General features: G+C 41.3%; 1 long non-coding RNA gene across 2 annotated transcripts in view; it reads left to right on the top strand.

The window, feature by feature from the left end:
• The window catches only part of LOC144293044 (uncharacterized), a 76,849-nt gene that overhangs the window by 11,991 nt on the left and 46,671 nt on the right, over nucleotides 1-18,187 (top strand). Inside the window, exons 4-6 of one of the 2 annotated variants that reach the window (XR_013360517.1) lie at nucleotides 2,196-2,375; nucleotides 4,471-4,707; nucleotides 15,477-15,748. This is a non-coding gene — a long non-coding RNA (uncharacterized LOC144293044). Of the gene's footprint in view, nucleotides 1-2,195; nucleotides 4,708-15,476; nucleotides 15,749-18,187 lie in introns of both variants that reach the window. The other variant, XR_013360516.1, reaches the window with a different exon arrangement.

Raw genomic sequence — 18,187 nt, 5'->3', positions numbered from 1 at the left:
ATGTTACATGATATCTGATATCCTCTGTAGATGAAGACAGGAAGACCCATGCTAAGAAAAAACAACTTAAGTGGATAATTTTTTCAGGAATTCTCTATAGTGCCTCTCTAAACTATGTGCCCAGGACTGTGCTTAATATATATGTGGGCTATTTGAATTTTCCCAGTATGAATAGTTGCTATTGCTCCCTCCAGTTCACAATAAGGAAACTTAGGGTTGTTAAGGTACTTGTCTAAGGCCATCAAGCAAATTTGTTAGACTCAAACTTAGAATCCAGGTCTATCAGTCTTGTAATTGTATGCTCTTAAATATTATGTTTCCTGCTGTAGAACATTTTCTTTTCTTTTCTTTTCTTTTCTTTTCTTTTCTTTTTTTGTAGAACATTTTCTAACATAAATTGCTGCAAAAGGTTTGATAGATACAGACATTTTTTAGCAAGGGGCCTTGATCTGATTATCTTCTTAAGGAGGTAAAGATATGAGCTTCTCCATTCATCCATGCACGCATTTACCCATTTGTTTATTTTAGGTTTTTTTTTTTTGAACATTTTGTTAAGCCATTTATTAATTGTTGTTTTTTAAGATTTTATTTATTTATTCATGAGAGAGACACACAGAGAGGCAGAGACATAGGCAGAGGGAGAAGCAGGCTCCCTGCGGGGAATCTGATGCGGGACTCAACCCTGGGACTCCAGGATCACGACCTGAGCCAAAGGCAGACGCTCAACCACTGAGCCACCTAGGTGCCCCTGTTTTACTTTTTTTTTTTTTTTTTTTTTGAGCATCCCTAATGAACTCAGCAACAGGCAAGTCAGCAAGGATCCTTGTGTGAAGGAGACCTGATTCCACCCTCAAGGAGCTTTCTGCCTCTGAAGAAACAGTCAGTCAACAAAAACATTGACTTATCTGTTGACAACAGTGTGAGAGAAGACCGTGTGGCCACCGAGGGGGACCGGGGTGAGGGGTTGCTCTTCCTGCAGGTCAAAAAAGATTCAGAGAGTAAGTGGCTGGGTCTGAGTTTAGGGGATGAGCAGGTGTTAGGTGGGCTCCCCATGGGACTGGGACTGGGAGCACAGGAGGCAGGGAGCAACCCCTGACATGAGGTAAAGCTTAGGGCATTGTAGGGCATGGAACAACAAAGAAGCCCGAGTGGCTAGAGTGAGTTCCCGAATAGCTACAAGCTGCCTTCTTCCTGACTTTTGATATATTAGCATGCCACCTGCATAATTATTTCAATGATATATTTGTTTAAATCGACTATTTAAAAATAATCTTGCTTCAAATTGAAGAATCCACAAAATTGCTGTTTTGCTCCATAGTTAATTATTTTTTCTAAGACATTAAAATTAAAAATATTCGTCTGAGTATCTCACAAATCCTCTGCCATGTGCATAACAGAGTGTGAATACCCTGGGCCAGAGCATAAAAGTGAGAATCTAACTGGTGTGTCTTAAGCCTCCAAGACTTGGGACCACTTGGGAGTATAAGGGAAACAGGGATCCTCTGCAGGGACCAGGGTGTGCACAAGCACACACACTCACACGTGGTATTTTGTATGTCATTTCAGAATGATAAGGGGGAGGGCCTGGAGGTTCCTGAATGAGAATTTAAGTCACCTCGTGTAGGACTAAACAGGCTGCATTGTGAGTGGTTGTATGAAAGCCTGAAAGAGCAAGCATGAATCCACCTGCTATTCATCTTATTTGGATTCCGCGAGGCCACCTGGTTGTACTAAATAGCCAGAGATAATTTTAGGAACCTTGTCATCTTAGCAATATGAAGACAGCAGCCATAAGAGGTCCAGGCTAAATGCAAATTAGTCTTGGCCTGTGTTGATTGGGTACGTCAGCCCTCCACTGACTGGCTGAAGGAACAGATTGAGCGAACTCAGCAGGCAGCTAGTGGCAAAAAAAAAGAAAGCCACTGAGGAGCAGAACAGGGTCACTGCCCCCCCACCCCTCCGTTGCGCACGCACTGGCTTCACAGCCTGTCAGCTAGTGGGGCAGGGAGGTGGGGAGTCTGGCCAGACGGTGCCGAGAGGGTGTGGAGGGGCAGCTGGAGCCACCAACCAGGAGCAGATTCATGCTATTCAAGTTCTCAGCTCCATTGCTGAGGCTGGGGCCTCATTAAGTGCTGCCCTCCCTCACCCCTAGAGAGGGGGCCAGACAACAAGTAATGTTTGTCTTCTGTTGGCAGAACGATGCCACTTAGAGGGCCCTCTGCCTTCCTCTAAAGACCAGAAGAAGAGCAGACGGAAGGAAGGAAGAAGGAAATGAAGCAAGGTAGGATGGATGAACATGCTCAAGAATGTGGCTACTGCCTTAAACCTACCACTGTTCAAGCTCCAAACAAGTGACCAAGAGCACGTGTTAAATGGTGAGTAAATGAAAAGGTCAGCGTGTCCAGGGACCCAGTTAACCTCAGCTCGGTGCACAAGAAGGCCCAATTAATCCTCGTTAGCTCAGCTTCGGTGGGGTTATACGTGAGCAGCTCTGGGTGCTCCGGCTCCAGCCTGAGTTGTGTTCCTATACCACCAAGCCCTGCTGTGAATCTTGTTTTCTCAAGGCTCAGACTCAGCTTTAAACGCTCATTTGTTTGACCCAAGAAATAAAGAGCCTGTGGCCCAGAGGTGATGAAGTGTTCTTTCTAAATCTGTCTCATTTTTCTCTAAAATAAGAATTCTCCTGACCACACAGATGTTACATGACTCAAGACACACCGTACCCCATCTCCCTTGAATACTGACACATGGCCTCTTCTGAATTCTAGATGATCTGATTCTGGGTAAGGAGTTGGACCATGTCAACATAGCCTCATTTAAGTGCTTTAAGCAGAATGAGTAGTGTAATTAAATTGCTTATGCCTCTTGTGTTTTATTGGTTTAACAACCTATTATAATGAGTATGCTGTCGTTAAGCTACGCAATTTGATGCTAACATTCTAGCACTGTAAAGTATGAGGACAGCATCCACATGACCAAATCTCTGTGAAGACGGCAACTTTGATTTTGACAGTTTCATCCTTCTGTTCTGGTCTCCTTTCCATGTCAGTTTTCTTTTCCCAGGTCGTTTTTTCCACTTGGCACCCCTAGACTGCTTCCTACTCTTCTCTTCTTCAAAACCTTGTCCTCAGGTGGGGCTCAGTTCATTCAGGCAGAGCCAATCCAGCCCATTATAGGTCAGTGTTCTCTCAAGTCTGATCCCGGGACCCCCTGCAGCTGGAACATGTGGGTGCTTGTGGACAGTTCAAATTCCTTGGGCTCCACCAACTGAAGCACAGTTTCTCAGAGTGGGAAATAAAAATAAGCATTTTCATTAAGTTGCTCAGGTAACTCCAATGCATGTGCAAGTGTGTGTATTAACAGACACACGTAGACATCACTGAGATGAAGTGCTTGGCCTCTGGAAGGCTCTAAGAGAAGTTTTTAGACCCTACAGACCTAGAGGTTTAGGACAACTCTCTAAGAGCTGATCTAGGCTGGGACACATGAGACATACTTGGATGATGGAGTTCCCTGTATATGGGCTTCTCAGATCCAGGTATCGATGGCTCCTTCCACAGAAGGCCAGCAGAGAAGTAGCAAAATTTAAATGGCCATACCTCTCATCCAGAGGGCAGAAATGAAAGCTGGTATGTTAGGAGAGTAAAGAGAGAAAGCAATACTGGAAAGGGAGATAGCCTTAGGAAGGATGAATGGGGAACATGTTTGCACATATTGAACTGATTGCCTGAGGTCTGTGAACATGAATGTTATTCTGATGTCCTCATGGTGGCAGAAGTAATGGTGCCCAAGCCACCTCTAATTTGAGTGTTGAATGACCAAACATGGGTACCCTACTAGTTTCCTCAGCCCTGCACACATTGTACAAAACAGAAGCTCCTCCCCTCCCGCTGCCGCACAATCAAATGCATTCACTGCAGGAGCCTGGAGATGAGGCCCTGTGTCATTTCAAAAGTGAATTCTATGTGGAGCATAGACCAGTCTACTGGGGCTGAACCAGTTTATTTTATCACCCAGTGAGACACCTGAAGGTAGACTCCACCAAGTTTTTAAAGTCCAAGCCTTCTTCTATCCTTCTGATCTGCCTTCCTTAGAATGTAGCCTCATCCTTATGGTGGTTGTACCCTGGCCTTCCCTCTGCATTCCAGGCAAAAGGAGAGAAAGGGAAGCAACAAGAAGGAAAGGCTCAATTTCTATAGGGAAAACCAAATGGTCCCAGAAATATTCTGCTTCTCACTGGTAAGAAATATCTGAGATGGCTACCTCCAATTGCAAGAGAATATCTTGCTTTTATCTTAAAAATGTGGAACACTGTCTCCTTGAACAAAATTGGGATTCTATTAGTAAAGAAGAAGAGACATACGGATACTGGATAAGTAATGGGCAGTGAGTGACCAGGCCTAGAGATGTGCCATTGGCTTATCTGGGGACGATGATATTTTTGCTAAATGTATTTGCTTGTCTTTACAGTGCGGTATGAGTAGCATTGACGCTAAGCTCCTCCTCTCTTCAAGTATTTCCTCTGCTTTTAACATGTGCCTCCGGCTTCTTGTGCCTAGTTTTAAGTCCATTCATTCATTCATTCATTCGTTGAGACCCCACTCGGGGTCAGGCACGGGGCCCCATGCTGTGGGCATGATGGAGTGAAGCTGACTTCTGCTGTCATGGAGCTGGCGTGCCAGCAGAGGGAGGAAGACACAAGAGCAGGTAAGTATAACACAGAGGAGTGGGGATCCCTGGGTGGCGCAGCGGTTTAGCGCCTGTCTTTGGCCCAGGGCGCGATCCTGGAGACCCCGGATCGAATCCCACGTCCGGCTCCCAGTGCATGGAGCCTGCTTCTCCCTCTGCCTGTGTCTCTGCCTCTCTCTCTCTGTGTGACTATCATAAATAAATAAAAATTAAAAAAAAAAAAAAAAAGAAAAAACACAGAGGAGTGCTGTGATGAGGGAAGGAAGTGATGCAACCAGGCACATGATACGGCAGGGTGCCAAATCCACTGTGGGGATAGGGAGGCTGCTCGGGGAGTAATGAAGAAGGAAGGCAGTGGAGACGAGTGGGCAGGCTATTCAAGGAAGAATGGCCAACACCTTCCAAAGGATTGGGGGCAGGGGGGAAGAGTATTGATTTGCCTTCTGAAAACATTTAAGGTTCAGAATGTTTGAAATCTAGAAATCTTGTTTTGCAAAACGAGGAAAAGTCGTCAGGAGAGAGATGGACAAGCATCAGATCATGATGCCCTTGTTGGGACAGCACAGGGAGCAAATGAAGAGCTTGAAGCAGCAGTCACAGATGGTCACAGAAGGTCATGTTGAAATCTCTCTCAATTCTTTAGCTCAGATAACTCCATTCGAATGGTTTTCCTTTTATCTGGTGAAGCAACTGGGAGGAAAACAATTTTATTTTTTTAGTCATTAATGGCAGTACCGTGTAGACACAGCTTCCAACATCTATGAATCAGAGAGACCAGGCCACACTGCTAGTGTGTTCACTGACCTGTGACATCTGCAGCCATGTCACGAGCCATCCAGACTTGGCATAAACCTACGTGGCATAAACCTTGAGCATAGAACCTACTATCCAATCTGTGACATCTAATGAATCCTCAACTGTGAGTGAGCACTGCAGCACTTCCTCGGCTGTCCTCCCTCTCCTTCACAGGCCACCAGGGCCCTCCCCCAACTCAACAGGCAACTGCTGCTTCCAGCCAATGAAGACTCACCTTGGAATTAACCCAATTTCTCTTTTTATCGTAAGTGCAGATCCCAAAGAGAAACGTCAGCATATATTCAGGATTTATAATGTGTGATTGTTTAAGGATGGAAATCAGGGTGGTATTGAAAATCCTCAGATACTGAATTAAAACGTGAAAATTCAAGCAGAAGATCATCTGGAAATCTACTTTTCTGAATTTCTTAGCAGGAAAGGATGAAGGGAGAATGGGGAAAGGGAGTAGAGAGTGCAAGGACATACGGAAGATACTTATTGGCCATTTCTTATTATGTAACCATCATCTTCACACATATTTCCTGGCCTTTATGTTAGCACTTCTCCAGTTGATAAGTAAGCTGGAGTTCAGAGAGTCAGTGAACTCCCACGGGATGAAATCCCACATTCCCCATTTCACCAGCTCACCTGGTAAGAAAGACCTTAAGATGAAAATCCCAGCTTGTGTACTCTTCAGAAAAGCCAAGTAGAAGCAGAAGACCTGAGATCAATCTGAAGATCTTTGCATGTGGTCTATACAAATACCTGCATATGAGGGTGTATAGTAGCTCTATTCATAATTGCCAAAAATTGGTAGCAGCCAAGAAAGATATCCTCGAATAGGTGAATGGCTACACTGGTGAGTGGTGCACATGTGCAGTGGAATACTATTCAGCCGTAAAAGAAACAAGAGACATGGAAAAACTTTTGGCGCCTGTTGCTGACAAAAAGAAACCAATCTGTAAAGGCTCCATCCCAGATGGTTTTAGCATTTATGACATACTGGAAAAGGCAAAACTAGAAAGACAGTGAAAAGGTCGATGGCTGTTAGGTAGGGGTTGGGGAGAGGGATGAGTGGGTGGGGCCTGGGAGATTTTTAAGGTGATGAGACTATTAGGGATGGCGCTGTAACGGAGGATACGTGACAGTGTGCATTTGTCAAGAGCCATGGAATGCACAGCATCAGGAGTGAGCCCTGATGTAATCTGTGTACTTTAGTTAATAATAGTATAGTGATACTGGTTCATCACTTATAGCAAATGTATCACACTGATGGAACATGTAAAATAGGAGAAACCGGGAAGCGAGTATGAAGGAACTCTGTACTTTCCAAACAATTTTTCTGAAAACCTAAAACTGCTCTGAAAAATGAAGTCTATTAAAAGGAGTCTCTGGCATAAGTTTTTCCTGGGAGGAAGACATGGAGGCTTTAGATGCTCGTGGTGGGCCTCTAAAGCAGAGGTGGGGGCTTCCCAGGGCGGAGGAGACTTCCGTAGAGACCCATGTGTTCAGGTGGGCACCTGACCCCTACCACACAGCTGGAGGGGTGTGGCCTACCACTGCTGACTCTGGAGAGTCTCTAAGTTACATGCAAAGTCTGGAGGGGGGCTCTCCCCTCTGTTTTGGGGGTGGTCCGACTAGTGTGTGATTAGGAATTTTCAAGGAGTCATGATCCCAAAAGCTTAGGCCCATTGCACAAGTGGCACTGTCCTCACTGTAACATTTAGAGTGAGGTGACTCATGGTCACATCAGGCTCTTCAGATGACTGAGTTTTCAGGTCATGGCACGGCATGTGGGCTGGCTGGCTGGCTGAGGAGTCCTCACGAGGGCTCCCGCATCACCGGGGACACCAGGAGAGGAGGGCAACAGCAAAGACCAACTGAACCAGGCTGTGAACATTCAGAAATGCTAAACTTTTGATCTGAAAGACATGTCAAAATTATGATTGGTGGTGCCCCTTGGTCCTCCAAAGGTAGCTCTTCTCTGGAGGCATGTTTAAAGAATCCTGGCTACTGCTACTGAGAACTGAACAGGAACATTCCAGCAAGTCTGCAAGGGAGGGAGGCATGACTGGTCGCCCAGGGGAGGAGACCTGGGCTACAGGTGGGGCGAGCAGCCTAAGGACCCCAGCCAGAGCACAGAGCACGTGGGACAGCCCCTCTGGAGCTGGACTGCAAACTCACTCAGGCTTTGCTGCGCTCTGTGTTAGTAATCAGCGTGGCCCCAGATGCTCTCAGTCATCTCAGAGACTCTCCAGTGTTCAACACAAGCAGAAGATCTAAGTGTTTTTCTTTCCCGAGGCCTTCCTGAAACCTCCTGTGTCCCCCTTTATCCCATGCTGGCTTTCCCTACGTACCGGGGCCTCAGCCTTAAAGAACCAGGAGCATGTCTTCTTTTTCCCTTGGCTTCCAGCTCTATTGCCATTAGGAAGGTACCCACCACACTAAATTTAAGGACAAGAGATAGGATCTAGACACTAGAGGCCCTTCCTGACACCTAAGAGCCCACGCTAATAATCATCCTTCTCATCCACCAAGGACTTTCCGAGGGCTGGATACCACACTACGTTTTTTTCATGCATGATCTCATCTAAACCCCAAAACCTTATGAAGATCTCACTATCACCCACATTTTGCAGAGGAGGAATGTGAGCCTCAGAGATGTCAGTTGACTTGCACAGAGGCAGAAGGCATGGCAGCATCGAGATGACGACTGCGTTGTTTTGGACTCTGAGTCCCAGCGTGTCGTGATAATGTGGTGACTACTCAGCTCAAGTAGACAAGACAGGAATTTGAGTCTTTCATATCACAGACTCTTTGTGGTCTTTACATAACATTAAAAATCAAATATGTCCCTGTTATGTCTATTTTCTCCCAATATTTTCCCAATGGGAGTTTGAGATTTTTCCACTGGAGACAACTGGTTTATATTCCCCAAGAGCCAAGTGGAATGCCATGAATGAGCATGTCATCACCCTGAATACCTTTGGCTCTCTCATAACCACAGATCGTAGTATGTATAAAATGGACATACAAACTTCCTGCATATTTGTCCCTTCTGTTCCAAGCTTCTTACACCACAGGATGTTATGTATATTTAGGAATTAATAGGTTTTCTAAAAGGGGAATTCCCCCCCCACCCCAAAATAATATAAGCCTCAAACCTAGACAGTGATATGATGGGAATATCGGTCTTCTGCTCATGGATTTCACAGAGCTGTGGAGCAGCCAAAGCCATTGGCCCATCCTTAGCCCTGCGCTGCACAAAGTCTTCTTTCCATGGGCTGGTCCCACCACTCATGGCACCTAGAGCAGTGCTTCCTTTGAGACTCCTACCTTGAAATCCCCTGAGAAGTCTGTGGAAGACAGTGACAGTGGATGAGGCCTAGAGATTTTAGAGGTCCAGCCCTTAAGGTCCTGGGCAGAAGGACTAAACTTCCTTCTCCAGAATTGCTTCAGCTTCCAAAAGCAAATATGAATTAACCATCTCTGTCTTGGTTCTAGAAATCATACTGATCTTTAAAAAAATTTTTTTAATATGAATGCTAGGAACCAGATAGTGAACATGTATGAGAGCCTGCATTGGGCAAGTGCCTTTGTTATGGGTGAAAACCATATGACTTTCCATCTAGGAGTGGATGTTAATGCTGTGTAAATATGATCATATTGTGTTTGCCTAAATACAACCTAAATAATCACTTCTGAGCTACCATTACTGCATTTCTTATTGCACGTTTCTTTAAGTTGTTGCCACTAGTTCCAATAAATACAAACAGAATTAGTACCAACATGCCAGTATCAAGATGAAGGTGGCCTTCTGCCCTGGACACCTCGAGTTTCCCAGAGCTCTGTGGCTGAAGGGCAGCTTTTCTCCAGGTGACGCATAGATAGATGCACGAGATCAAATCTGTACAATAAAGGCAGCCGAGGAAGATGCCTGCAGGAGTCTGGAAATGAATGTAAATGGGAAATTCCATGCAAGTGCTGAGAGCAGTGGGGACCAGCAGAGGACAGAGGAACAGACCCTTTATCAGAGGACGTTTCTACTTTGTTGGTGCCACTGGCAGGGCCAGTTCTGTGAAGGGCCCAGTGCAAAATGTAAATGCAAGGTCCTTTGTCGAGGCAGTGCCAGCAGAACATCCCACCAAGTATGGGGCCCTTGTGAGTGTGGGGCAGTGTGTGACTGCACAGGTTGGGGGCCCAGGAAGGTGGCCCGAGCTGGAGAGAATGGAGGCCCAAGTGGACAGCAGCAGCACACAGACAATGGAGCTCACTCTCTTCCTGAGGCCTCTAAACCCAGAGCAGGACCTCACATGGATGTTGTAGGCAGTGGCCTGGGCTGCGGAGGGGTCAGCTTTCAGTGGCCCTCCTCTGTGCTACATCTCCTGGAACCCACCCCTGCATCACTTGCACAAGCTCCCGGACTTCAAAATGCAAACCTGGTCAGAGCTCCTGAGCTTGGCTGCATCTGAGTCTTTGATAACCGGGCAAGGAGCTCCTCTGAAAGCTGTGGCAACACGGAGCTGTGGGGCCCAAGGTAGAGATCTAATACACCTTCCTTTCTCCTTCCCATTCTAAAACAGAATGTACGTCTCCCTTCCAACCATATTTAAACTTTTTTCACTTTTATTTGTAACTCACTTTATTTGACTTTTCGTCTACTTTATAACTTGGTTTTCATGTTTTACTTAAAATATTTATTATGCTTCAAGTATGAAAAATAATTACACTTCAAGCATAATAGACCAATGTCCAAGGATATCTAATCTTAGATTTAATAAATTTTTGCATTTTGACATACTTCTTTCAGCTCTGTTTCTTTGTTTTAAGAAAGAAATATTACAGGAGCACCTGAATGACTCAGTCAGTAAAGCATGAGGCTCTACATCTCTGGGTTGTAAGTTAGAGACCCACCTTGAGTGTAGAGATTACTTAAATAAATAAACTTTAAAAAGCAGTGGGGGATGGCGCCTGGGTTCGTTAAGCATCCAGCTCTTGATTTTAGTTCAGGTCTTGATCTCAGGGTTGTGAGTTCAAGTCCCACACTGGGCTCCACACTGGCCACTGAGCCTGCTTAGAACAAAAAACAAAAAAAGAAAAAAAAAAGAAATATTACATATATATTTGAATACTCCATGTACTCCTTTCCGTTTTACTCCAGAATTAACCATGATCTTAAAGTTTTTATAACTTCTCCATTAATACTTTTGTTTTAATATTTAAATGAATATGTAACAGTCTTTTTTTATTTCTAATTGAAGTTCAGTTGACATATAAGGTGTACAACAGAAATATTCCACAATTATATGCATCATGAAATGCTTACCATGATAATTATATGACAATATTATTGACTGTATCCCCCATGCTGTACTTTCATTCCTGTGACTTATTTATTTTACAACTGAAAGTTTCACCTATATTATTCCTCTCCTTCCCCTGTTTTGTCCTTTCCCCCAAACCCCTCCTCTTTGGCAACCACCAGTTTGTTCTCCGTATTTATGAGTCTTTCTCTCTTTGTTGTTGTTGTTGTTTGTTTGTTCATTCGTTTGGGGCTTTTTTAGATTCCACATATAAGTGAAATCATATGGTATTTGTCTTTCTCTGTCTGGCTTATTTCACTTAGCATAATACCCAAATTATATAATACATTTTCAACTTGGTTTTTTTTTATTCCCTCAACACTTTCAGAATAGATCTATGTTGATACAGTACATCTAGGATATTCATTTTAACTGCTGTTTAGTAAGTCCCTATATGCATATAGGATAATTTATTCATGCCTCATGCATGAGTCTTTCTGTTTCTTTCTGATTTCTTGTTATTGTAAACATTGTGCAGTGAAGATCCTGGTATATGGGTCCTTGTGCATGCGGATACATTTCTCAAGGCTATGGTTGTAGACTTTGAACATCTGCAAGTTGGGAGCAGCTTGACAATATCCATTCAGGGCTGTACTGATTTGCACCCCACAGTCAGTATCTGAGAGTCCCCAAGTCCCACATCCCCTCCCACACTTATTAGGAGACTTTTTTTTTGCCATATTGATGGGTGTGAAGAGACATTTCATTGCTGATCTAATCTTCATTTCTGTCACTGATGGGATCAAATGACTTTCCTTATGTTCATTGGACAGTAGGATTTTCTCTTTTCCCAAGCACTCATTTATATCCTTTGCCACTTACAAAAAAAAAAAAAAAATTACATTGTTTGTCTTTCTTGTATTGCTATGAGGTAGTTCTTTATACGTTCTGATATGGGTTCTTTGTCAGTTAAAGTACAGCAAATATCTTCTCCTGATCTGTGGTTTATTTTCTCACTTTGAATGGTCTTTTGTTGTACAGAAGATTTTAATATTAATGTTATGAAATTTGTCATTCTTTGTTTTTATAGTCTGTTGTTTCTGCATCTTGTTTAGGGAATTCTTCTCTAATCCAAGCTTATAAAAATACTCCCCAATATATTTTTAACCTCATTTCATAATTTTATATTGATAATTAAGTCTCTGTCCAAAGCATGTATTTTAAAACTGCGGTATAACTCACATAACATAAAATTTAACATCTCTCCAATATGTTCTTCTAAATATTTTATAGTATCAGGCTCCATGTTTATGTCTTTAATCCTCCTGGAATATAATGTTCTATGTTACAGAAACAGGTAACATTTGTATTAGGTAGGATACTAATATTTCTGAGTTAGGATGCTAACTTACTTTTTAGCCAAATGGATTTTTCTCAAGATCATGATATAACAGCACATTATGTCTCCACTTACTTGTAATGTCACTTCTATCATATATCAAGTTCATCTTCCATTGGTCACTTTATTCTTTCACTAATACCATGCTGTTTTAATTGCCATAACTTGATCACGATTATTCATACCTAATGCTTTGTAAGGATTCTTTGGGCTGTATAATACTGGCATAAAAAGTGGGGCTTTCAAAAATACCATGTAATAAGAAGTTTGAAGGGAAATGGCGATTGCTCTTTCACCCATCACCCTCTTACGAAATCCCATTCAAAGACAGAAAGAAGGGTGGAGGGTTGAAAGGCATCCCTTGCTTTTTATCAGAGAAAAAATAAATTAATAAATCCCCTCCCAGTAGCCCTTCTAGGAATTTCTGTTTACGTGTCGTTGCCCAGTCCTGGGTGAGATGAATAGTCATCTACCACTGCTTAGCAAGGGGAAATGGAGTTGCAGGAATGGGCTTATTATTGTGATGTGTCCATCTCTCCTTATAATTCTTTTGTCCATGTTGACTTCATATATTTTGGGACTCTGATGTTAGATGTTTAAAGATTCAGGATTGTGACCTTCCTAGCAGATTGTTCCTTTTGTTCTTATTTGAGAGTATATTTTGTATTTTTTTATTCATTTCTTTTTCCTTAATAATTCCTTGTTGTCTTACAGACTATTTTGCCTAACATTGATGTTAATATGCTGGTTTTCTTTTGGTCAATGTTTTCCTGTACTACTTTTCCCATCCCTTTACTTTCTTTTTTTTTTTTTTTCCCATCCCTTTACTTTCAAAGTCCATTTCTTTTTGTCATACTTATTTCTCCTGTATGTATGAGTGAGGATGGGCCATGCTATGCTGTGATAATAAACAGTTCTAACATTTCAGCAGCTTAAAACAGCAAAGATTTCAATTTCTCTCTTGAGCTGCATGTCCCTTGAGGTTCCACAGGGGGCTCTGCTCCACCAGGTCCTTACCCTGGGTCCAGAGCAACCACTCTCTCTAGCATTGCTAGGGGGTGTAGCAGAAGAAAGGAAAAACTTGATATGTCCTGCACAGGATGTTAACATCTCCACCCCACGGTGGCACACATGAATTCAATTTATGCAAAATTGGTCATAACAACTTACAGAGCCAAATCTCACTAAAGGAGTGTGTGAGTGAAACCTAAACCATGAATCTAGAATGAGAAGAAATATTTAGTGACCTGCATTAATAACTGCCATGGCAGAAACTTAAATTGTTAAAATAAAATTCATTGTGAGAGGCTGTCTTAATTGGTAAGTCTATATCATATTATAATATATTATATTTACTGTGAATACTGATATATGGACTAATGTGTGTTTTCTACTTACCTTGCTTTTATTTCTCTTGTCCATTTCCTTTCTTCTCATTTATTGGGGGAAAAAATACGTATACTATTTCTATTTTTACCTGCTTATCTTTAAGTTTTAATAAGTACATTTAATGTAGCAAACCAGTATTTCTGTATCACAAGGAACTCGAAATATACTGATTCTATGGAACATCCTCCATTGTCTGTGATGTTATTTTCTAGCACTTTGTTCCACCTTGCTTTTAAGTCTTCCTTGAAAAAGTTTTTAAAAACGATTTTGAACTGTCAGTACTCTTTAGTCTTATCACCCATTTTATTTATTTACTTACTTAATTTATTTTTTTTAAAGATTTTATTTATTTATTCATGAGAGACACAGGCAGAGGGAGAAGCAGGCTCCATGCAGGGAGCCTGACATGGGACTGGATCCCGGGACTCCAGGATCACACCCTGGGCTGAAGGTGGTGCTAAACCACTGAGCTGCCCAACTTATCACCCAGTTTAAAAATCATTTGCTCACTACTTCTTTTTATATCCTATTGCTCATTTCAGGGTTTATTTTCTTCTAATTAGATTACAGCTAGTCCTTCTTCTATCAAGCATATTTAAAGAAGTAACTCCTACTCGTTTGTCTAAAAATGTCTTTATTTTGCCTTCTTTTTAAGAAGTTTAGCTACTTCTAGAATTCTACACGGATCAATTGTTTTATATAAAACAATTCTAAAACAATTTATTTAGCACTTGGAAGATATCATTCAATTGTCTTCAGGTCTCCACTTTTGGTGATAAGACATTCATTATTAGCCTAAATATCATTCTTTTACTTCAAATATCTTTTTTTTCCCCCAGCTGCCGTGAACATCTTCTCCTTGTCTTTGGTGTTCTGTGGCTCCACTGAAATGTGTCCATGGGAGGATTTTGTTTTTAATCTGTCCTGCTTAGGATTCATCAAGTTTCCTACATCTGAGACTTGATGCCTTTAAGCAATTGTAGAAAATTCTCTGTCATTATTTTTTTTAAATTTTTTTATAAATTTATTTTTTATTGGTGTTCAATTTGACAACATATAGAATAACACCCAGTGCTCATCCCGTCAAGTGCCCACCTCAGTGCCCGTCACCCAGTCACCCCCACCCCCCGCCCACCTCCTCTTGTCATTATCTTTTTGAATGTTACCTCTCTTGTCACTTCTTTCTGAAAATTTAATTGACCATATTTTAGACTGTCTAAATCTATCCTGCATATTGCTTACCTTCTCTTTCACATTTCAATTTTTATATCACCCTATGCTACATTCCAGGTAATTTCCCAGATTTTACATTTTTGTTTGTGATTTTTTTTGTTCCACTATGTTTAGTGTGACTTTAGTCTATCCTTTGAATTTTTAATTACATTTTTTTCCTTGAAAAGAGGCTTAATTTAGTTCTTTTGATTAATTAGATTATTCTTCATACACAGTATCATCATGCCTTTCAGCACGTTTTCTATTCCTTTAAATAAAATAATAATTTCTAGTAATCCCATTTCCTGGTCTCAGATTGTTCTATTCTAGTTCTTTAGCAGGGACATTATCCCCCTATTGATTGTGTATATTGACTCTCTCTTGTGGTAAGTAAATTAATTGCTTACATAATTTGCAGTGTTTTTCCTGCAAGTTCATCTTGACATTTTTCACACTGGCATTTTTTTTCTGGTGATTTCTCATAGAAAGTAACTCGTAACAACATGTAGAACCACTCTAGTAGGGGCTCACCTCCACTGCAAACTGCAAACATGCACGAGTGTTGGATGACCTATAACAACAGAACGGTATTTAAAACATGCCTGAGGGAGAAAAAAAATAAGACAATCTCTTTTTTCTTTAAGTCACCAGCTCTGAATCCCTAATGGTTTTGTTTTTTTTTTTTCAAGGAACCCAAGGATTTCACCTGTCTGAGACCAGATTTCATGTTAATTACTGAGTTGAGATTCTGTACTAGCTGGCACTGTAAATCTGATTGTCACTCTGTGCCTGTGACAGGCTGGTGACTTGCTTCTTTTTCCACTCCTCACTGAGCCCTGGCTAGAGCAAGCTTCTTGCAGCATGCCTGGTTGGTCCTGGTGGTTTTCCTATGAGAGTATTTTCACAGAGTGAATAACCATCTAGGGTTCGGTGCTAGCCTCCAGTTCAAGCACCATGCCTGGTAAGGTCAAAGTCTGTGTTTCCTGTCAATGTGTGAGTGTTAGTACTTCAGCCCATCAACTGTAGGACACTTCTCTAAATCTGAATTACCCCATTATCATATCACAGTGAAGTTAGCTGTGCACTGGCCAAGAATTCACTCTTAATTTCTGACAACTGGTGATTCCTTCTATTTACTTTTCCCCTCAGATATGTTTTATAAACTGCTGTGTTGTTACAGCTTATCCAGAATTTTTATGTTGTGGCAAGAGGTGCAATAGTTCAGTGTTCCACATTGCTGGATCCACTCAGAGCTTTACTTTCTATGTGATAAATCACCCCTCGGGGAAAAAAAATCACTAATCTATAATTATTTTTATGGAAGTTTATTAAAATATTGAATTTCCTCAATGAATAAAACTTGGAAATACCTATATGAATGTGTTAGAACAGTATCTACACCTCCAAATAAGAAAAATATTCTCCATTACATCAGTCACTGTTTACCTTTTGTGTCTCGGTCTGTGGCCACATTGTTCCAAATCTGTGCTTTAATAATGAAACTTTTCAAAATTAACATATGGAACTGCATTTTTGTTAAACTATTTACTTCTCATTTCTTGTTTCCAGGTTTAATTTAATATTATCCTTCACTGCAGCTACCATACTTTGTAGAAAATGCGTTCTCTTGCAGAGCCAAGGAAATGTAAAACAAAAATGACACACACACATGTCCCAAAAGTATCCATCTGTTCACTCACCCTTCTGGAATTTAGGAATTTTTTCATATACTAGTATGGAGACTTTTCCCCTTTAAGGCTCATATATCTGATATTTTGTGGAACCTGGTAAATCCATAACATAGCATGAGATAAGTTCCAGGGACTAAGATAACATTTGTTATTTACAATTCATTCAATCCCCTTGACAATTGAGTGTTATTTTCACTTTAAGAGAAATGGTAAAATGAATGGGAATGAAAATTAAGTGCTGGGAGTTGGCAAAATAGGACCTTTATGTTGGTGAATATTGAACACAGGGAAAATGACAAGTGACAGCCAGCTAGGAATTATATTTCATGGGAAGGTACTTCATAGCCAAACATAGACAGAGGGGATTACTGCTCTTGAAATCCTGTTTTGGAATATTTCTTAAGATTTTTAAAAAAAAAAAAAACTGTTTCTTTTCCCTATAGCCAAAGCCCCCAAAAAACCCATAGTAGTCCTGCTCCTTGCACTGTTCTGTTCAAGACCAGAGCTGTTGTGGAGAACACCGCCCCCACCCACCCAGGCAGAGGTTGTATTTACTGAATCAACTCTAATTACAGCTTTTGCTGAGGTTGTGAGGTCAGGAGAAGCATGAACGAAACATTCTCAGAATGAAAACACAAGGTTGGAAAATTTGATCTGCTGAATTTGTTTTCCCAACCCAAATATAGGTAGACAGTCTATCTTAGGTATGTAAATAATTGTGCATTTTTTGGTGCATCTTCTATCTCATAACCATAAAAATTATGAAAACAATATAAAGGCAGCTACTAATACACAAAAAATTTGGGTTTCTGAAATACATTCATAACTACAGGAACAGGAATGAGTGAAGTACCATCTCAAGAACTGGGAAATCATTTTGTCCTTTGAGAGTTACATTAGAAATCAGCCCACAAGGGATCAGGGTCAGGAAAACAAGGCACTTTAATATGGTAGAACTGATGGTTCTAATATATCCATTAGAGCATGCATGAATGAAATGTAAATTGATATACATTTGGCAATTCATCACTAAAGTTTGAAACCTGGATCTAAACATTGATCCAGCCAAAAGACATACGGATATGTGAAGTAATCTTATCAGTGTTGTCTATAAGGAAAAACAATAACCCAAGTTCAATGAGGTTGGTTAAAGAATTGTTAGTAATTATTAATAATTACTTGTAACTTAGTAATTGCAAAGCAATTTATAGAATAGTTCATACATCACAGGGAAATGCATCAGCCCCTTTACTTTCATCTGTCACTGCTTCTCCAGACTTTATCAGGTAGAGGGGATTCTTTTAGATGGAAACATAAGGATCCCTATATTTTGTTTCATTTTTTAGATCATTCTTAGTTTGTAATTCTCCAAACTTAGAACTTAGTTTGAAGAGAAAACTCTCTTTATCTAACTTGGGCCCTCTGGAGGTAGATGGTCTAGAAGGGCTTGTGGTTCCCTTGCCCCCTCCATGCCCTGCTCTATTTCCTCATCTTTTCCCCCATTTTCCTATTTTATAAACTGTGGTTCTGACTCTTTCAGGGTTTTGGTTGGGAAGAAGAGAGCAAGAAAGTTTTTTTGAATTGTTCTGTAATGAGAGGTACCATGCTCCTGGGATCCAGCTGGAGATTGAAGCTTTCTTCCTCTGCTAGGCCCTTTGCTGGTCTTGTGGAGACTCCCCCCTGGACTCATTTGATTGCATTTTCCATGA

The sequence above is a fragment of the Canis aureus genome, chromosome 21 (assembly GCF_053574225.1).
Source record: "Canis aureus isolate CA01 chromosome 21, VMU_Caureus_v.1.0, whole genome shotgun sequence".
Taxonomy (NCBI): domain Eukaryota; kingdom Metazoa; phylum Chordata; class Mammalia; order Carnivora; family Canidae; genus Canis; species Canis aureus.
Note: the sequence above shows the minus strand (reverse complement) of the source record. Positions and strands in the feature narration are given on the sequence as shown.